Source organism: Pantherophis guttatus, chromosome 2 (assembly GCF_059756535.1).
Source record: "Pantherophis guttatus breed Tessera chromosome 2, ASM5975653v1, whole genome shotgun sequence".
Taxonomy (NCBI): Eukaryota; Metazoa; Chordata; class Lepidosauria; order Squamata; family Colubridae; genus Pantherophis; species Pantherophis guttatus.
In genome coordinates, this window is record NC_142064.1 from 77995603 (window position 1) to 78018500 (window position 22898).

Consider the following 22898-nt stretch of genomic DNA (forward strand, 5'->3'; position numbering starts at 1 on the left):
AGAACTAGAAGGTATGAGGTAAGCATTTTGAAACCTTACTTGCACATGCAGTTGGCTTGATACAGATTGGAGAGAATGTCTACACATCTGCTCATTGACTGATAAAAGCCTTTTAGATACATTAAACTACAAGACCAATAAGGCAAATGTAAGTCAACAGGTATCCAAATTTTTCTTCTTCACTCAAGAAACTACTTGTTCTTTTACCAACCACACAATACATTTCTATAAAATGATCAAAAGAAGTATATGAAACAATTGAGGAGCTGAAACAGTATTTCATGCATTAGTCACTGTGTGTTCATCATTATATTGAGAATTTTAGTTCTGATTTTGTTGGAGAAATGTGTAAACCAAGAACAGGTCCAGCTAATATAAATGCCATTCTCTCATTATCTCAGCACTATCTTCTGAATCTGTCCTTCCAGTGAGAAACATCTTGAAAGGCCTATTACTTCCTCTCTGAAGTAAGATGGACATGGATGAAATAATAGACTCTCTGGGTGGTGGCCTCACAGTTTTGAATGTTTTTGAAAGATCTTCAAAGATAGTTTAATTTCACCAGGCCTTTAATCCTAACCAAATTTTATTGGCATCGATGCGATGAGGGACATTGACATTTATTATTACTGTTGTTCTTAATCATTTTAATTTACTTAATAACTCAAGACCTGAGTTTATTGGGTTCAGCAGCAGCCATGGGATGGTTGGTGAAAATTAACAACATAGCAGATGGAGCATCATGATGCCAGCCTTGCCCCTTTTATACATAAATTGACATCATACACAATTCCACAGGAGAATGATGCTCTTATATCTTCTCACAGATTTTAACACAACAAACACAAAAACACACCCCATGTGAGCTATAAAGACTGTAAAATAAATAAGCAGCCAGATTATATTTGATTATTCTATGACCAAGAGCATCATTATATCAGGTGATATAGGAGGGAGACTGCCAAGCAGGGTGAAATCCAAATTTTTCCCTACCAGTTCTATGGGCATGGCTTGGTGGGCATGGCAGGGGAAGGATACTGCAAATTCTCCATTTCCACCCCACTCTGGGACGAGCCAGAGGTGGTATTTGCCGGTTCTCCGAACTACTCAAAATTTCCACTACCGGTTCTCAAGAACCTGTTAGAACCTGCTGGATTCCACCCCTGCTGCCAAACCAGGGGGAGGAGTCAAACCAGGACTTAGTCTAGAATCCCTGCATGGGTTACAAGAGTGAAAAATTTGATCTCTCTTGAATGCAGCTGAACCTTATTTAGTCTCCCCCAGGTGCAAACTGTCAGTCTGAAAAAACTGCTATGTTTAGGCTTGAGCAATAAAACAGCAAATTGAACTCTTCAGGTGTGGATCTAGTTGTTTGTAGCTGACAGGCACTTTATAAACTACCTTTACCCAAGTCTAGATAAGTTTGACTTCAATTCCCATTAATTTGTAGTATGTTGCTAGAATTTACAGAAGTTGAAATGTATCACACTGAAGATGATGAAACCTGGGTGAGTTCCAGATAAATATACAGGATAGATGAAACCATTTTAGAAAGGACTGGCCAGCCAGCTATAGCCCCCTAATCTTCTCTAGTCTAGTGTTGCGGCTCTTACAAAAAAAATAATAATCTGATTCTTTAAAGTTGTTGCCACTAACTTCAGGAGTGTGTTTGTCCAATGAGTGTTCAATATGCAAGTGGCATATCAACTATCATCCATCAACAGACTTAAGTACTTAAACGTAATAATCTAACGAGATTGTTCATTGATTAAATCAGAAGCAATCCAAAGCCAACAGCATAATAGAATATAACAGGGAGATATTTTCTGTTCCTCTTCTTAGTGATTACTAAAATAGGTAAACAATAGAGCAGAACAGTCTTTTTTCCTAATTAACACCATCCACAGTAATTTCTGAAATAACCATTTTAAAATAACCCAACAAAGTGGTGTGGACTGTCTTTTGAATCTTTATCTTGCAATTTTATATTATCCTTCCTTCTTTCCCCCCAGAGGACAAAATGGAACAGTTGAAAATGTGCAAAAGCTATTGTTTGTCAAAGAATCAGCTAGAATGAGGAGTGGCCAGAGAAATTTGGATTATGAAATCTTTCCACTGAGATATGATCATTTTGTAGGAAACGCTATCATAAAATCTGATGCAGCTCCTGCTTTGAAATTTTTATTTCTCAGCTCTTGGGACTTTGAATTGCTTTTCTGATATGCTTTTGAACTTCAACTCTGTATTGTCATGTATTTTATTACCTGGACTCCAATTATTTGGCTGTACTTTGCCTTCTTATCCGCCCCGATTGTGAGGCCTCTAAGAATCTGATTCTGCACTGATAGCAGATTATTGTGTGTTGATTCATTTCTGTTCCCTGCCTTACGTTTGTTAATTGTATCTGATTGTATCTAATCTCTTTCTACAAAGCCTTAATATAGTTTTAAAACATATTTAGAATTCATTGCAAAGAGGATGGTTGAGAGAAGGAATATGGAATATTCTCCCATTTTACACCAAAGTGAGGTTAGCTCCATCCCTGTTAATGTTCCCTAAATCCCTCAAAACCTGACTTTGTCATTCCAGGGCTCGGGGGCTTATTCTAGGATGGTTTTATCATTGTGTTTAATCTACTCTCTCCTGTATCTGAGCTGTATTTTTCTATTTTAAGTATGGCTGCTTTTAATGATTGATTTCAAAAAATTTTATTTCATTGTACACTTCCCAGAATAATTTCTGTGTGATATGGGCAGCCATATACGTTTGATAAATTAATAAAAATAAATAAATTAGATGATATCTAATTTATTGAATGAACTGCAGCATCTGAGCAATGTTTTAATTGAAGATTGTGAGGAGTTAAGAAATGATAACTCTAGTGATTCACCTTATTGCCCACAATTGTATCATTAAAACTAGATAATCTTTATCACACTAGTTTCAATTAAATTCTTCCTAAATTAAGAACTTGTGGGTAATCTCAAATCCTTGTCAATTCTTTCTTCCAGTGTGGTTGTTGGCTTCACTGTCTTCAGTTTGCTATTTCTTTCCCAGAATTCCTCCAATTTTGCATGGATTGACTAGGTTCTGTGCTCACATTTAACTACTTACTTCAGTTTAATTCCATTATTTCTTTCTCTTACTCCTTTTATTTAGCATTTTTTAAAAAAATCATTACATGTCCTGGAAGGTTTTGGCTGACAATCTGGGCAATTTAGGGTTGTTTACATAACTGACATCTTTGCCCTGAGGAACTGCTCCCAATTAATTGTCAGAATCAGAAAAATATCACGGAGGGCTTAAAATTCCAAATTCCTCATGATCATACTTGGGAAGTTTTTGCTCAAAGTTTTTGCCAATGGCAATAAAATTATTCTCATTGATTTTCTCCTAATATGCTGAGGAATGGTTTGGTGAATAAGCAGTGTGTACAATGCACACACTGTTATAAGCCTTAAACCATAATTTCTAAATCATAATAACTGGATTCATGAAGACCAAGGCAAAAGCAAATAAATCACATTATAGCTTAATGCAATATGTAAACTCAGCCACTAAATGATGAGCATCTTATTGCTATTGTAAATATATCCCTTGATTATGTCACATACTCTAATTTTATTAAGAAGCCTTGGCATTCAACCGTGGATAACAGAATTATTATATCCTCTGATAGATAGCAGCTCTCCAAGCTTTAGAATTTGGATGAGTTCACACAACATGCTAAGCCAAAATCATTTGCATGTTTTGTGTATGTGTGTATTCACATACAGGACCAAAAGATCCTGTGTTTGTTACCTGCCTTAGTAACAGTTTATTATCCCTTGATCCTTCTGCTGACTACACACTATCCATTCAAGCAATGATGCCATGCTACCAATATGGATTGGTATATTGGTGTATACTGTATCGGAATATTTACCCATGCAGTATGGCTGTATTACTATTATCTTTCTCATCTTTTATGCTACCTTCTCCTATTGGTATCTTATGATTATATTACTTTGTTGTTTGTATGTACAGTGAGAGCTTATGTACCAGAGACAAATTCCTTGTGTATCCAATCACACTTGGCCAACTATTCTATTCTATTCTATTCTATTCTATTCTATTCTATTCTATTCTATTCTATTCTGCTCCCGCTCCCGCTCCCGCTCCATATCAGAAAAGCATTCAAGGTATTTATATGGCTTCTTCTTTGTTATTTCTGAATGGCTCTGCTCTTCAGAGAGATTCTTGGGAAGCCTAGGCAAGTATTATAACTACTATAGGAAGTGGGAAGGAATAGCAGAGCAGATACAGTTGCGTGCGCTGCCAAGAGCACTTTGTATCATTCTGTCTAATGGTTTGGCCCATATACTGTATGACAGACAGACAGGAGTTTGTTCCTACAATCACTTAAAAAAATAGCCCATGGCATATTTCCTTTTCATTTTTTGCAAGTAATAACTGAATACTAGCAAATTATATCTGTCAATAAGACAGAAATAATTTTAGCAAAAACACGCTGATGAGTGTTGGGAGAAGGATTTATGGTTTCCGCTTTCCTCTTCCACCATGTAAGTAGTAAAAGCATTTTACAACTTTAGTTAATGTGCTGGATTATAACTTGGCTTCCCTGCATTCACATTTTTTCCTCAGGGTCTTCAGCCTCAATCCTATTTTCTAAGCAAATGCATAAATATTTTAGAACAATATACACAATACTCTTGGATCTTGAAAAAAATACATTATGCATGCATACTCACATACTACTATTTTTACTAATGACTACCGAGACATTTTCTTTTGCATGCTCCAATGACTTCATTACATGAAAATACAGATAGCTGTAAACTCGATTAGGAAAAATTTCCCGATCTATAGTCCATCCATCAATCTATGTAATATGCCAGTCACCGAAAAGAAAATAGCTATGATAAAATTAATGAACAAATTTAATTCTCAATATCAACCTACTTTAATTTGGGCATCCTAATTTTTATTTAATATGTACATAAAAGTTGGGAGCTCTAGCAATGTAGTTACTTTGACAAGTAGGTTTTGACCAATATACTCTAGTGCAGTGATGGCTAACCTTTTCGATACCGAGTGCCGAAAGTGCACACACACACACCCATAATGCAATGCAAGTGTGACACACATCCCCGCCCACCCCACATCCCCGCATGCATGCATGAGCCCCCACGTGCATCCCACCCCCACGCATGTGTGTGCGACCCCCGTGTGCCACCCTGGTGCATGTATGTGTGACCCCCCACACATAAGCCCTGCCCTGCACACATGTCTCCCGAATGCGCCCCACCCCCTATGCATGCACGACAGAGACCCGAAAACCAACTGGCTGGCAGGAGGTGCAGCAGAACTGAGCTGGGCCGATGGCTTGCGTGCTCGCAGAGAGGGCTCTGCATGTCACCTGTGGCACGCGTGCCATAGGTTCGCCTTCAAGGCTCTAGTGATATAAGATTGACCTGGATCTTTTTTATGTAGCTGCAAGTTACATTAAGACTCAGTTATATATATTTATACATGCTTCATTGTATGACCTTTCTTGCCACAGTTGTTATGTGAATCACGGCTATTGTTAAGTTAGTAACACAGTTATTAAGTGAATCTGGCTTCCCCATTGACTTTGCTTGTCAGAAGGTTGCAAAAGATGATCACATGACCCCGGGACACTGCAACCATCAAAAATATGAGTTAGATGCCAAATGTCTGAATTTTGATCATTTGACCATGGGGATGCCGTAATGGTCATAAGTGTGAAAAATGCTCATAAGTCACTTATTTCAGTGCTATTGTAACCTTGAATGGTCACTAAACAAACTGTTATAAGTCGAGGATCACCTGTATTTCATTCTTTTGAAATTTCTAGCATATCTTATAAGGCACTGTTCAACTGAAATCAACAGAATGGAGAGATAAAGAAAGAATTGAAATAATAAATGACATTGGTGGCAAAATTAGTTGGATTTTATTGCACGTAACCAAACTGACACAGATGCCATTAATAAGATTCTGTTGCATCATTTACCTCCAAAAGAGCTACTGTACATAGCAATAGCATAGCAATAGCATTTAATCTTACATACTGCTTTACAGTGAGCTCTGTGCCTTTCTTTTTTTCTGCCTCTGAAAGCCTCCGAAACAGAGCTTCAGAAAAAAAGGCTTTTTTTCTGAAACTCTGTTTGGAGGCTTTTTTTCTGAAGCTTCTTTCAGAGGCTTTTTTTCTGAAGCTCTGTTTGGAGGCTTTTTTGCTGAAGCTTCTTTCATAGGCTTTTATTCTGAAGGACTATATGTACTCTGTTCGATCTCCCTTCTTTCGTATTGGTATATAGATTAACCTCTTCCGATCTGTTGGTTATTGTGTCATTCTCCAGATTTGTTAGCATAGTTTGGTTAGAACCTTTACTGATTCTTTTTTTGTTGCTTGCCATATTATTTTAGATAAATGCGTTTCAGATGCTTTTTTCTGAAGCTCTGTTTGGAGGCTTTTTTTTTTTTGAAGCTTCATTTCTGAGGCTTTTTTTCTGAAGCTTCTTTCAGACGCTTCTTTCAGCCTCTGAAATCTCTGTTTGTGAGGCTGGGCAGGGCTACATTCGGTGTATAAGACGCACTCAGATTTTCACCCACTTTTGGGGGGGGAAAGGTGTGTTTTACAATCCAAAAAATACGGTAGCCTGCAGTACTGCATTTTAACCACTGCACCACCATGGCTCATATAATTACTTTGGTTGTCATTCAATACTCATCTCTCAGTCCTGTATTTTCTATACCACATACTATACTTATTTGGCATGCATCTGCACAAGGTACAGAACCTATCTTTGCAAAGTAGCATCAGCTACACTGTAGCCCACTGATTCACGGTAGGTAAATTAGCACTGCATTTTGGATTAGCTATTGAATGTGACTTGACCTTGCATACTGTCAAAATTATTTTTATGCTTAAAGCACGGGTAGTCCTTGATTTATGACCACAACTAGAACCAGAATTTCTGTTGTTAAGTGATGTAGTCATTAAGTGAATCACACCCGATTTTACATATATATATTTTTGCCACAGTTGTTAAGCAAATCACACAGATGTGACATGAATCCAACTTCTCCCATTGACTTTGCTTGTTGGAAGCTCCCTGGGAAGGTGGCAAACGGCAATTATGTGACTTTGGAACACTGCCAACCATCCTAAATACATGCTGGTTGCCAGGCACCCAAACCCAAGCACAGTGTCTGACTGTGGGGACATTGCAACAGTCATAAGTGTGAGGTTGAAAGTCACTTTCAACTTTTATGGCATGGCCATAAATCAAGGACTTTTAGAAGCCAGATCTTCCCCAGCAACTATGAATGGCATTTGCTGGTCATAGCAACTATTACTGAAAATATAAATAATTATAATGATATTTTATATATTATTAAATATTATTATATTTAATAATTATATAATTGTTATATAAATAATTATATGAATAATTATAAATCCTTTCTTATCAGAATTCTTATGTTCTGTAAGGCTAATAGGACCTGATCATCTGCAAAATATCTTGACATCTCAGTCCCTGAACTTCTGAACTATTGACTATCTTCAAGAAAGTGGGACTTAGCCACCTGCTATTGGTCAGATGATTTCCAAAGCACCTGAAGGCCAGACAAGGAATAATGGATGGAAACTGACCAAAGAGAGATTCAACATAGAAATGAGGAGGAACTTTCTGACAGTGAGAACAATCAACCAATGGAACAGCTTGCCTTCAAAGGTTGTGGGAGCTTCATCACTTGAGACTTTCAAGAAAAGATTGGACTGCCATTTGTCAGAAATAGTATAGGGTCTCCTGCTTGAGCGGGGGGTTGGACTAGATGACCTAAAACTGAGATGGCGAACCTATGGCACATGTGCCACAAGTGGCACGCGGAGCCATATCTGTGGGCATGCGAGCTCAGCTCCGGCACACATGTGCACACCAGCCAGCTGATTTTCAGGCCTTCTGGGCCCCCTGGAAGTCAGCAAACAGGCTGTTTCCACCCTCCAGAGGGTGTCCGGAGTGGTGGGGAAGGCCGTTTTCACCCTCCCCAGGCTCCTAGAAAGGCTCTGGAGCCTAGGGAGGGCGAAAAATGGGCCTACCAGGCCCACCATGCCATCACGTGCCAAAAGCGGGGGAAGCGGGGGGGCCGCACACACGTGTGGGGGTGGGGTACATAGAATTATGCGTGTGGGCATGCATGCACACGACCCCCCCCCCGCTCCCCCACTTTTGGCATGCAAAGTTAGCTATCACTGACCTATAAGGTCCCTTCCAACTCTGTTAATCTGTTAAAAAAGATGTAGTTTACTGGGGAGAGAGAAGATAGCATGATGCTTCCGTTCTTTTGTTACAATTGAAATATTTTCTATAATTATGGATTGGGGAATCACATCTCTGCATTCAGTTTCTCTATTTCTCATGCTTCAAAACAAGTAGTTTTGGCTCAGGTCATGCAGGAAATTGTGCAGTATTGCCAGGATGCAGTGGGACATCAGGATATATCGATCTAAATGAATGTTTTTCCTACTATTCAAATATAGATGAAGTATATGCAGATTGGCCTAGTTGTCTGTTTACATCGTCCCTCTACTGGGCCTTTTTTGCTGAACTTTAACCTGCATTAAAATTTACTAGTTATCTTCCCAGCTTACTTGAGAAACCGGAAGAGGGAATACAGAATCAATGTGGACGTCTAGGTTCTTAGCTTGCATAGCAGTTGGCTCTCCACGACTGCCGAGGTGACTGAGATGTCATCCTAACTACAAAGCCTTCTACTCTCTATCTGAATTGGTGTGTTAGATGCAAAACAGCTAGATGGTCAGACTAATTAAGGATTATATTGACAATTGATTACACAAGGGTTAAAAGTATGAGCTATTCAGAAAGTAATAGTACCTTATGTACCGTGCGACAATTCATTCAATTTAGTCAGTGTGTGATTATTCGACCCAACAGATGGATTTGCAAAATGGATGAGAACTGCCTTTACTGTATGGCAGGAGTCCCCAACCCTTGGTAGTACAGGGGCTTAAGGCACCCTGTTATTAAGCTTGTTAAGACCAGCTGCCTGCAATTACTGCAGGGTTCGAATCTCGCCAAGGCTCAAGGTTGACTCAGCCTTCCATCCTTTCTAAGGTAGGTGAAATGAGGACCCAGTTTGTGGGGGCAATAAGCTGACTTTGTATAAATATACAAAAGGATGAAGACTATTGCTGAGCACATTGTAAGCCGCCCTGAGTCTTCGGAGAAGGGCGGCATATAAATCAAATTAAAAAAAAAAAAAAAAAAAAAAAAACCCAAGCTGTGAGCCATTTGGAACCAGGCCGTAGAAGCGATAGACATGCACACATGCATTCCCACTTACACAAGCAGTGGGCGAGCATGTGTACATCTGTTGAACCATCCCTTCTCCCCCCGCCCACCATGAGTCTGCAAAACTGGAAAAGTTGGGAAACTGTTGCATGGTATTTCAAACTTTCTCTATACCAGGGGTGTCAAGCTTGCGGGCCGGATGTGTCAAGCGCTGGCCACGCCCACCCCTGTTTTAGCAGCGGGGGGAAAAGTTATGACACGTCACGTGATGTTAACGTGTCATCGCAAGTTTGACACCCCTGCTCTATACCATTATCAAATGGAATTTCTTCGAGGGTCAGATCAGCATTGTAGTTCTCCTCTGCGGGCCAGCTGGGGGTGGGGGTGGGGAGATGGGATGGATGCCTCCTGCAGCACCTTATTGGCCAAAATGGGACGCACCCTGTTTTGGCCGGCAGGGTGTTGCAGGAGACCGTCCAGGCCGAAAATGGGGCACACAGGAGCTACCTGCGCCCCCCCAGGCCCTGTTTTGGCTGTCAGAGGCACCGTGGGCTGGCCTTTTGCTATTTCCAGGCCAGCCCTGCGGGCCAGATTTAAGCACCCCTGATCTACACTGTTCTAGGTCAGAGTTAGGAATCAGGACCACAAAAATATTTTCCAAAATCTAGAAATGCAGAAAGAAGCATAGGTAATATTAATTCAGGAATTAACAACAAAACCAGTGGTGGGTTCCTCCTGTTTCGGCCCAGCTCGGCCCAGCTCGGCTGAGCCGGTAGCGGTGATGATATGACATCACCGAACCTATTCTCTTTGTTCGGGAGCTGGGCCCTCCCGCCCGTCTCCACCCCGCCCACGTTATTCTTTCCTTTTATTTGGCCCCACCCCCAATCTATTGCTGCCTCCTGAGTCCCAGCTGATCGGCTAGAAGGAAAAAAACTGTTTAAACTCTTGCCACGGGGATTCAAAGGGCCGCCCTACAGCTGATCAGTGTTAAAAGGCAGTGTGGTGGTAGACTGGTGCCTCCAAAAACAAATGAGTAGACCGGTGCCTCCAAAAACAAATGGGTAGACCGGTGCCTCCAAAAATAAATGAGTAGACCGGTGCCTCCAAAAATAAATAAGTAGACCGGTGCCTCCAAAAACAAATGAGTAGACTGCAAGCAGTTAAAAGCCTGGTAGACCAGTACTTCTGCTAAATCCTAAATAATTGTCACATGACCATCAAGCCACGCCCAGAAAATAAGCCACGCCCACAGAACCAGTAGTAAAAAAATTTAGAACCCACCCCTGAACAAAACCACTCTATATCCTAACTGAACTTCCAAAGGAGTAGCAATGCTGAGTAGATACAACAGGGAAATCTGTCAGAGATCAGGAAGATTCGCATGCAATAGATATTACTTTTAATCATAGGTTACTCTCAAACAGAATGTTTGCTAATTATATTAGAAACCTCTTATTCAACTGCTGCTCTTCAAGTCTGATATGGCTATCAGAATAGATAGATACCTTTAGTTAACAACCTTAACCTCTCAGTCTTGATCTGGCTACATGGTCATCCAGGTACTGCCTAGAATTTTTTATTTTTTTGGCTGGTCTCCCTTGTAAAAGGGAGGTTTCCACCTTCTGGTACTCAAACTGGTTACATTGCATTGATTTTTAAAATGTAGAACTTGGATCAAATGGATTGGATAAAGTCCTGATGGGCACAAATAAAAAGATTCTGGCCAAACTATACAATTATTTATTAGGTGATGAGAAGTCCGAAGATATCACAAAGAATCAAATAAATGCATGGGAGAAAAATATAGGGCGTGATATAAACTTTGGGGAATGGGAGGAGGCATGGAACAGGAATCTTAAACTGACTAGAGCAGTGGCCTACAAGGAAAACCATTACAAAATGCTCCATAGATGGTATTTAGCCCCGGCCAGACTATCAAAGATATATCCTAATATACATCCCAATTGTTGGAAATGTGGCCACGGTCAAGGCACCTTCTTTCACATGTGGTGGACATGCCCGGAAGCGAAAGGATATTGGAATAAGATCAGGAAGTGGTTATATGAAATAATTGGCGAAGATATTGAACTAACACCAGAGATATTTCTCCTGGGAATGGTAAAGAAGCCATATGGAAAGGAAAAGATATATTTAATGATTCACATGATTACAGCTGCCAGATTGGCATACGCACAGTACTGGAAAGAGAAAACTCAACCACCAGAAGAGCTCACAATTAGGAAAACATTGGAGTGCGCAGAGATGACTAAATTAACCCATGAATTAAATGATGATGAGAAGTCAGTTTACTATATTGTGTGGGAAAGGTGGTACAAGTGGATGCATGATAAAATGAAAGAAAGCCTTAAGTTGTGTTAAATAATGGTTAAAAGTGATTTGAAATATCACCAAGTATTATTTATGTAAATAGTTAAAACACTACACATCCGATATCAACTGAAAATGACATTACATTTATGTTTTTTATGTTTTTGTTTGTACGTTTTTCTTTTTCTCTGTTTGTAAAAAATCTTAATAAAGTTTCTACAAAAAAAAATAAAATTTTCATTTAATAATTTGCAAACATTATCAAGTAACAGAATAACATAAATCTGTAATCCATAGAAAACAGTGCATAAGTAGAAAGAAACAGGTCACAAACATTGTCATAGTTACATTGGCATGATATTGGCTGTAGATGTACTGGTAAAGCTAGATTACTTACTAGTCCTACTCAAATCCTGTGAAAGAGGCTTGGTGTTTCTCAGATGAGACCATGATGCTAATTTGATTAAACTTAAAACCTTACTTTCTAATCAGGATGTCTTTCTAAAAAGACTTTATGCCTAGTTCAGAGGACGAAGGTGGAATCAAGGATCCAAGAACAGAGGCTCACACAACCCCTATCACCCCAGGTCATTGTGTTCGGATTTCATGATTCTACATCGGTACAGTCTTGTGTTTACAGAGCCTAACCGAAAAGAGTGACGGCCTCATTACTTGAACATTTGTGAACTGATCCGTACCAAATCATATGGCAATGGCTCAGTTGTGCAGAGCATAACTAGACACAGAACTCTTGCGAAAGTTGTTGGAAGCATGATTTGCAATTTGCAACTCTCCTGAATATTGAGGTGTAATTATTATCTTCTTATCTGATTCCTTGGAATCTAGTAAAAAACAATTAACTAACTATGCCTTGCTTACTCCTCAGGGGTTTGTGTAATACACATTTTAATGCTTCTGGGACAGAATGCAAATCCTTCTGAAAGCTATGAAAGATGGCAGCCAAAATTTGGTTGCCTCACTGGGCAACTGGTTTCTAATCCTGTCCGAATCTCACCTACAGATACTAATCCTGAATATACATACACATTGTTCCATGTATTTATCGTTCTCTGACATAATATTAACATGCATGTTATTAAATGCCAACTTGATGCATTATTTTATTGGGAGCATCTTCTTGTACATCCATACACATTTATATTCCCAAGGTGGCATATGTAAGTTTAATATTTTAATTTTATTTATAGCCCATCTTTACTATTTTTATTAAAAAAAACTCAAGGCAGTGAACATACCTGATACCTCTTATTCCTCTTATTTTCCCCACAACAAACCTATGTGGTGAGTTCGGCTAAGAGTGAGTTACTGCCCTGGTCATCCAGCTGGGTTTTATGCCTAAAATGGAAGTAGAACTCACGGTCTTCCAGTTTCTAGTCTGATGTCTTAATCACTAGACCAAACTGGCTCTTCTTTCAGGCATGGACTACATCTCCCTTTGGTTGATTGGATTCAAACCAATCCAAATCTTTTAGTCATACATTGAGTAGAACTACCAAAATCCATGGGATTTACATTAGTTGTGTAATACATTACAATTCAATCCTTTATTTTGGGAACTTTTTCAGATAATGTCTTTGTAGTATGGCTTTAAAGGATAGATATCCCATTATGTTGAAGGAAATAAGGTGGGGAGGTAGTGGAGGCTATGGGAAATGATTTGTAATTTATTTTACATATTATATAGATAGTCCTCAACTTACAAATATTCATTTAATGAATAGTTTCATTCAAACTTTCATTCATTCAAAGTTACAATGACACTGAAAAAATAACTGTTTTTATATGACTGTTTTTCACACTTACAACATTGTGGCATTCCCAGGGTCATGTGATCAAATTTTGGATGATTGGCGACTGGCATGTATTTATGATGGTTGCAATGTCCTGGGGTTTTGTGATTGCTTTTTGTCACCTTCCGACAAGCAAAGTCAATATGGAAGCTAGGTGCACTTAATAATCAGGTTACTAACTTGTGATTAACTTAGCAGCTATGGCAAGAAAAGTTGCAAAATGGGGCAAAACTCAGTTAATCACTGTCTCGCTTAGCAACCTAAAGTTTAGGCTAAACTGTGGTTGTATGTTGAGGATTACTTGTACATATTAGCTGTTTTTATGTTGTTTTTCTAGCTTTGTAGGCTGTTCTGTATTTGGGTGGCCAACAGTGGTGGGTTCCTCCCGGTTTGGCCTGGTTCTGCCGAGCTGGTAGCGGTGACGATATGACATCACCGAACCAATTCTGCCCCCCCCCACCTACCCCCTGCGTTATTCTTACCTTTTATTTGGCCCCACCCCCAATCTATTGCTGCCTCCTGAGTCCCAGCTGATGGCTAGAGGGAAAAAAACTGCTTAAACTCTTGCCGCGGGACTTCAATGGGCCTCCCTATAGCTGATCAGTGTTAAAAGAAAACAAATGAGTAGACCGGTGCCTGCAAAAATAAATGAGTAGACCGGTGCCTGCAAAAATAAATGGGTAGACCAGTGCCTGCAAAAATATATGAGTAGACCAGTGCCTGCAAAAATAAATGGGTAGACCATTGCCTGCAAAAATAAATGGGCAGATCGGTACAGCTCTGCAAGCAGTTAAAATCCTGGTAGACCAGTACCTCTTCTAAATCCTAAATAATTGTCACATGACAATCAAGCCACGCCCACAAAATAAGCCACGCCCATAGAACCGGTAGTAAAAAAATTTAGAACCCACCCCTGGTGGCCAATATATTTAATAAATAAAATGTTAGATCAGAATATTGTTTGTTATTTGGCCTCAGTACAATGTGTGCATGTAGTCATTATGTTTTAACATTAGGTAAAATCAAAGTACATGCTTAAAAATTATCTGTGTTGGTGGCAGTCTTGTGCACATACAGTAATATGTCTCTCAAGAACATATTACAGAACAAGTGATTCTCCTAATACTGCCAATGTCTCTTTCTAATATCTAATCTATCATTTATTTTAGGAAGTTACACTGTGCATTAGTGGGTTAGGACGCTCAGTAGAAATAGCCTTTGAATGAAAATTAAGATATATCGCCTAGTATCTTCTTTCACCAGACCTTCACTGCAGAAGAATAGCCTAGGAAATGCATAAATCCTATTTAGCTCTGGCATTAGAAACAGTTACTGGCTATTCAAGTATCATTTTAAAAAGTCTCACTCCCAATTTGGTACATATAAGCCATTTTTTACACAGCTGATTGCACAGTTCAAGCTTCGCATCCTTAAACAGAAACTCCAGCGTATGGCCGCAACTTATATGTAATGCAGCTTGTAATGCAAGTGACAAACTCTTCATGTGAGCTGGAACTCCTTAACAAGCTAATGTTTCTGCTTTAGTTTATAATGATGGAGCTGGGCGGGAGTCGGGGGGGGGGGGAAACCCAAGGGCGTACTATATCGTCTGCATGCAAATGGTCCCAACTTTAACCCCTAATATTCCCATGCAAGCTTTTCTGGATTCTTGGGAATCTGGCTGATACGCAGACACCGCTGAACCTATGGCCTCAGAGTTTCATTTGCTGTTTCTAAATGCAATTATTATGCTCATTTGTAATATATATATATATATATATATATATATTCTATGCAACATTTGCTGTCCTTTTTAGCTTAAAATAGACGGATTGAACAGTATCATTAGTATCTGTGAAATACCTTGGCAATCCCATTGGAAAAATGCTACATAAGCACAATGTGTATTGCATGCATAAGTAAACCATGCTGAGTTATGTGTCTATAGGGAAGAATGTATTGGTTTTTAATTGTTGATTTTAATGGATTAGGGTAAAATATTGTTTTCTTTTATTTGATCTTTGTCCCCTGGTGCTCCTTCTTTTTCCTTCTACTCATCAGTGTGACAGCTTCCTCTTCAGACTTTTAATTATCTCTTCCAGGACTCCTTGTATTACCAACGGTGGTGGCATTTTTATCACTCTATTGAGGCTTAATTCCGTGGTTATTCCCTCTTCTCCTCCAATTTCCCTCAGCAGGAAGGTGCAAGTTGTTATTTATCTATTCCTTAAAATCTTGCCAAGAGTTAGGAAGTAGGTTAGCTAGTTCATACATTTCATGAAATAAATGATTCAAATCCGCTTCTCAGCAGGAAGCTACATAAGACTCCATGCTACACAGCTCTAAAATAAAATGAAGACACTGGTTTAAATGATCTCACATTATATTTCATTAATGTCCTCTTATTAGCCTCCACTAATAATGTTACAGTTTCTGCAGGCAGTAAGAGAAGTCTGACATAGGAATGCAGTTAAGCAGGAAATACTGTGTTAATACCGTGTTAAATACAGAGAAAAGTAACCCTGATCATTGCTTGTTGTTAGAATACAGACAGTCTTCGAATTACGACCACAATTGAGCCCAAAATGTCTGTTCCTAAGTGAGACAGATGTTAAGTGAGCTTTGCCCCATTTTATGACCTTTCTTGCCATAGTTGTTAAGTGAATCACTGCAGTTGTTAAGTTAGTAACACGGTTATTAAGTGAATCTGGCTTCTCTATTGAGTTTGCTTGTCAGAAGGTCGCAAAATGTAATCACATGATCTTGGAGCACTGCAACTGAAGTGAAGTGTTAATACCACTTTATAATGCCTTGGTAAGGCCACACTTGGAATACTGCATTCAGTTTTGGTTGTCACAATGTAAAAAAGATGTTGAGACTCTAGAGAGAGTTCAGAGAAGAGCAACATAGATGATTAGGGGACTGGAGGCTAAAACATATGAAGAACGGTTGCAGGAACTGGGTATGTCTAGTTTAATGAAGAGAAGGATTAGGGGAAGACATTATAACAGTGTTCCAATATCTCAGGGGCTGCCACAAAGTCAAGCTATTCTCCAAAGCACCTGAGGGCAGGACAAGAAGCAATGGGTGGAAACTAATCAAGGACAGAAGCAATTTAGAACTAGAGAAATTTCCTGTCGGTTAGAACAATTAATCAGTGGAACAACTTGCCTCCAGAAGTTGTGAATGCTCCAACACTGGAAATTTTTAAGAAGAAGTTGGATAACCATTTGTCTGAAGTGGTGTAGGGTTTCCTGCCTAAGCGGGGGGTTGGACTAGAAGACTTCCAAGGTCCCTTCCAACTTTGTTATTCTATTCTATTCTATTCTATTCTATTCTATTCTATTCTATTCTATTCTATTCTATCCTATCCTATCCTATCCTATCCTATCCTATCCTATCCTATCCTATCCTATCCTATCCTATTCTGTCATAAATATGAATCAGTTGCCAAGCATCTGAATTTTTACGTGGTAATGATTCTCATTGTACACGGCAATAATTTACAGGGGGTTTTGCACTTTAAATGGAAGCTTAAACCTTATTGAATCCGACATAAATTCAGATTTGTCCAGATTATAATGTATTGTGCAACTGCTGTGCTCTCTTATTAAAAGGTAAAGATTTCCCCCCGCACATATGTGCTAGTTGTTCCCGACTCTAGGGGGTGGTACTCATCTCTGTTTCAAAGCTGAAGAGCCAGTGCTGTCCGAAGACGACTCTGTGGTCATGTGGCCGGCATGACTAAATGCCAAAGGCACACGGAAGGTTGTTACCTTCCCACCAAAGGTGGTCCCTATTTTTCTACTTGCATTTTCTACATGCTTTCGAACTGCTAGGTTGGCAGAAGCTGGGACAAGTAATGGGAGCTCACCCCGTAACATGGCACTAGGGATTTGAACCGCTGAACTGCCAACCTTTCGATCGACAAGCTCAGTGTCTTAGCCACTGAGCCACTTTTCTCCATATATTCTCCTTCTTTCCTTCCTTCCCTCCCTCCAGTGGTGGGTTGTCCCCGGTTCAAACTGGTTCGTAAGAACCGGTAGTAAAACCGGTAGGAGGCTCCGCCCACCGACCCGGACGTCATCAGGAAGCTTCTGCGCATGTGCATAAGTACACGGCCCTGGCGCGAACTGGTAGTAAAAGTAAGTACAATCCACCCCTGCCTCCCTTCCTTCCACAAGTCTTTATTTACCCCTGGTGACTGCTTGCACAAGATCCTGCAATTATCTTGGCAAGATTTTGGAAGTGGGAGCCATTTTCTCCTTTCTACTCAGCTGAGAGGGCATAACTGGCTTACAGTCATCCAGCTGGCTTTGTGCCTAAGGTGGGACCAGAATGCACAGTGTCCAAGTTTCAAGCCCAGTACCACTATCCAAAACAGGCTGTTTTCTTTCTAAGCAAAGCAATTCACAAAAGAAATGCCTACAAATTCCTTTGTTAGAGTTTGGGGCCATCATGTTGGTCTGTTTTTGATAGTTATTACTATACGAACTCTTAAATATTAAATATATTTCTATGTATTGAATGGATGCTGATTGTAGAACTATGATAGACAATAGAACCTATTGCTGCCAACCTTTCCTGAATACAGTATTGCCAAAAATTCCCCAATGCAGCTAGTGTTTGACTTATGAACAACAGTTCATTTAGTGACTGTTCAAAGTTACAATAGCACTTATGACTTATGACCATTTTTCACACATATGACCATTGCAGTATTGCACGGTCACATGATCAAAATTCAGATACTTGGCAACTGGTTCATATTTATGACAACTGTAGTGTCTCGGGGTCATGTGATCCCCTTTTCCACCTTCCGATAAGCAGAGTTAATGGAGAAGCCAGATTCACTTAACAACTGTGTTACTAACATAACAACTGTGGCACTAAAGGTCATAATATGGGACAAAATTCACTTAACAAATGTTTCACTTAACAACAAAAAATTGAGCTCAATTGTGGTCGTAAGTTGAGGACTACCTGTAGTTTGTTTTCATTTTACCTAACAAAATAATTTTGTTAGAAGTGGATATACATCTCTGATTGATCGGTCAATAAATGTTCCTATTTGTCAGATCCCTTAGGTAGGGAGAAGAAAAATTTCACCAAGAAATTGACTCCACAAAAAGACTAAGACTATCTTTATTGAGATTGGTTATGATAACAGATTCTTGCAAGTCTAATTGTGTTGTAGCTCCTTCTTATAGATTTGTGAATTAAAGTGTCTGTCTGAGCTGCTTCTCAGTGTTATCCGGTTGTTGTGGACTCAAAACCTGTTTTACTTTATCCCTTGGCAACAAAACTTGCATCTCTTCCTCAAGGTCATCATCCTTCCTTTCTACATTAATCTAATTGTTTTCTTTGCTATTACTCTTTCATTTTTAATTGGGGTTGTATCTGATATCACAGGAAAGAATAACAAAAGTCCATTATTTATGTTGTCATAGCAGTATGGATAGAGGAGGTCTAGCTCCCTGAAGATATTTCAGATGCTCTCCTCATTTTTTCAGACATTACTTTTAAAAAGTCTCTGGTCCTTTTAGTTCTGGAACCTATGCAATGTCTATTCTGTTCAGTAAGAACACTACTTTCTACTGTTTTAAGCAATGAATCCAAAACAAACCACAGTAATTGACAAAGTGCTTAAATATATTTGGCTGACATCACACAGTGCAGTAAGATTTAATGCACTTTGTGCTTTATTCAATCTGTGAACACAGGCTACTGTGAGTGAACTGCAATTTATGTTTAATAAAAACAGGCTATTGTTTAACAAATCATAATAAAACAAACCACAGTTTCCCATAATATGTGAACTCAATCCTTTTATTATCGTTTGATACCATTATTATGACTGAAGTTCTTTGGAGTACAAGGGAAATGACACTTCAGAGTTTGCATAGGCTTGCTTGTAGTATCCACTAGCAATTCCTGAAACTAATTGTGGCTTTTGCCAGGATGACACAGCAGCAACTGTGCAAATGCAGAAAAAGAGGATGCTGCTTTAAAAAATTTCTACAGGTACTAGATGAACAGTCCTAAATGCTCTGTAGATTGATTTCTTCTTTGAATTTGTAGAAGTCATAACAATTATACAATTTTAGTAAGGCTACTTGACTTATGGGCTGATCTATGCATTATTATCTTTTAGGATCCTCATTTCAAAATATTACATGGTATCTTCCTGACTTGTGGCTTTTCCACTTATGCTAAAAAATAGAGAATCTTATTTTTATTCGGAGATCATTTAATTGCAATTGAGTTTGGGCAAGATGAAAGATGAAAGGTAAAAAAACTTTTATGTTTCTGCGTTGGCTGGTTGCCTCTTCTTTAAATCTCATTTTACTTTAGAATTGCCCTGGAATGCTAGAAAGTTTAATTTGGTTAGCTGCTTAGAACCAGCTACTGAGTCCCCGTAAACCGAATATTTCTCATACACCTGAATTTGTTAATGGAAGCCTTTGAGCAGAATAAAGGAGACAAAACTGTGGAATCTTAAAAAAAACCTCACTTTAAGCTGCTAAATATTTGTCCCAGACAGTACATCCCTTTTGTTTCAACTTTGGAATATCTTGGTATTGTCTGAATTAGTGTTGATACGCAACTCAATTTTAATTAAGCACTCAGTATGATTTCTCTCTGTAATATAAGATGCATTCAGGGATGTGCTCCTACTCAAGCAGACAGTGTGTAGAATTAGCTACAATTAACAAATGAACAAGAAATTGTCTATTAGCACAATCTTAACCTCCTGGTTAAGTCAGCCTGGCAATTTGCTGCTGCATATTTAGTCACTGTTCTTGTCAGCATCCCCTGGCCTGACAGAAGGACAAGTACCGGTACTTTACATAAATACTGTAATTTGCAGGTTGAATTTCAATTCTGAATGATAAAAAAATATAGTTTTGAATTTTAACATCGGAGGGGTATGGATTTGTAAAATACAGCACTCACACAAAATAGAATATTCTATATCTTAATCCATTTTTGCTACAAACATTCAGAGATTTTGACTTTACTCAAAGTGTTACATTTGCAAAGTGCTCACTATTTACAAGTGAGCATGATGCTGTGTTATTTGTTTTACGCTAACTATTCTTTTCCTTAGGAGAGCTATGCATGAAAAGAACATAAGATTGGAAAACCGAGCATGTAATTTTCTTTCTACTCTGAGCCAAATGCAATTCTTTAGCCTAACTTATTTTATTATGTGGAGATAAAACAGGAAGGGGAAGAAGAATCATAAGCTCCTTGGAAGAAATGTGGAATATAAACATAAACAAACAAACCTATACTTGAAGTCATGGTTCTAGATGAGCCCTAATTTGAACTAAACATATGAAATAGTAGAGTCACCATCCAAGACTTTCAAAGTGATAATTGGAGCAATTTTCTAGTTACTTTGAAAGGTAGCCTAAATGTTCGGTTTCAAGCTGTCTTTATTTTTTAATCTCCAGTTCAATGCACAATCCTTTCAAATGAGAAAAACAGTGTTAACTCTGTGTGTGGCCTGAAACTGAACCATTTATTGTTCAGCCTTTATTTTATTTTATTTTTTGCTGATTAGTTGGGGAGCGTGTATTTTTGCTTTGTTTTGGCTTGGTTTCTCCTCTATAAATAAATGTACTTTTGTTCTTCCAAATGGAATATCTTTGAGATAAAGTAACTAACCTCCAACCTTATAGTCCTGTGGGAGCAATCACAATTAGGGGATGTGCAAGTCCAGGCCTGAGATCAAAATTATTTTTTTCATTATAGAGAGTGCTTTAAAAATCAGAAATTCAAATTCATTCTACAGTTTTCTAGAAATATATAATGTAGTAGCAATTCCTTTAACTAGGGCTACTAGGTTTGGGCTTTAAAAGTTGAAATGACCACTTGATAGCAGCCAAGAAATAAAGCAATCTATAACTCTTTGCTGCAATCTAATTCTGTAGTTGTCCCAATTCTATCAGGCTGAGCTTTTAACAAAACACAGAACAGCCTAAACATCTTGTGGAAGTATATTCTCTTTATAAAAATGGTATCAATGGCATAATTCTTGCATATGGAGTCCGAACGATTAAAGATTTGCATATAAAATTTGCCCTGGTTAGCTGATTGAAGCTTTTGGGCTCAGCAGCATTGTATATATAAACTAGTTTAAAAAAAAAGAGCAAAACCTTTTGAGGCACAAGTTTCTAAAAAAAACTCAGAAGGCCATTTGTAAGCTTATCCCATGTTTTTCTTAGCACAATCTTGTAAGGCAAATTTGCTTGAGAGATGAGGGCTAATTGAGAATAATAAAAGTCTTATGGCTTAGTAGAGATCTGAAGACAGCTTTCCCTGGTCCTGATCCAACAAACTAAGTCCAACATTACTCTGGCTCTAAATAGGAAACTTGTTTGCATGAAATATGGTCTAACTGATTTCATAGGAACTTACTTTTAAATCAGTGCTTTGGAAAATTCATCGGTAAATCTCCATATGACGGTATGTTAAGAATTACATATGTGGAAGCCAAACATAATCTACAAACTGTTGATACTACATGTACTCAATCACTAACAGCAAAACCAGAAAGAATGAAAGAAGTCTTCCTGTTTGACTTCTGAACATCATTGTTCTGTAGGGACACCATACCTGCTGCTGGGTAATGGTTCTGCAAAGTAATTAAAAGAAACCTATTAGTATAATTTCATTTTCAAGCAAATGTAGGGGATTAACTTTGATAAACAAGACCTTTTGATGCTGCTGTTTCTTTTCTTTTCTTTTTTTTTTTAAGGTATGCTTTCATTGTTTTCATTCCTGCTTCCTGAAATCTGAGAGAGCTGGTGAAAGTAATTATATATCCACTGTGCTTATTTTTGTAACAAATGGTGAAGAGCAGTCCGCAAGTGTATTCTTTAAGCAAATACAAGAACGGTGTATTGCTTCTTATTTGTTTGAGAAAGATGTGTTATGTAATCAAACAAGCATTTTCTAGTATGTACCCAGGGCATCATCTGTCATAAAAGATGAGAATCGGGGGCATACGTTTGATATGATGTACTTAAAACAGAACTGTTGGGCTTTGTCCCTATGAAATCTGTGGGATCAATGTTGAAATTCTATACCAACTGATCTGGGAGAAAGCACAACTGAAGCCAGTAGTGGCTTACTTCTCAAAAGACATGTGGAGGCTGGTGCTGTTACTCTTATAGTTGAGGATTAGACTGTTAATACATAGATTTGCTCTCACAGTACGAGTGCATCATTCCTCACGGTTCCTGGGGTTGATCTCCAGGTAGTCCTTGGCTTACAGCAGTTCGTTTAATGACCGTTCAAAGTTACACACCACTGAAAAAAAGTAACTTATTGTTGTGACCAAGACCCAAGTAGTGATTATCAAACACAATTCAGTCCTCAACAAACTTAGTTTATTAAAACAGCT

At 38.6% G+C, this 22898-nt stretch overlaps 1 long non-coding RNA gene across 1 annotated transcript in view; it reads left to right on the plus strand.

Moving 5' to 3' along the window:
* The window catches only part of LOC148115158 (uncharacterized), a 76031-nt gene that overhangs the window by 20936 nt on the left and 32197 nt on the right, over positions 1 to 22898 (plus strand). The window lies entirely within an intron of this gene.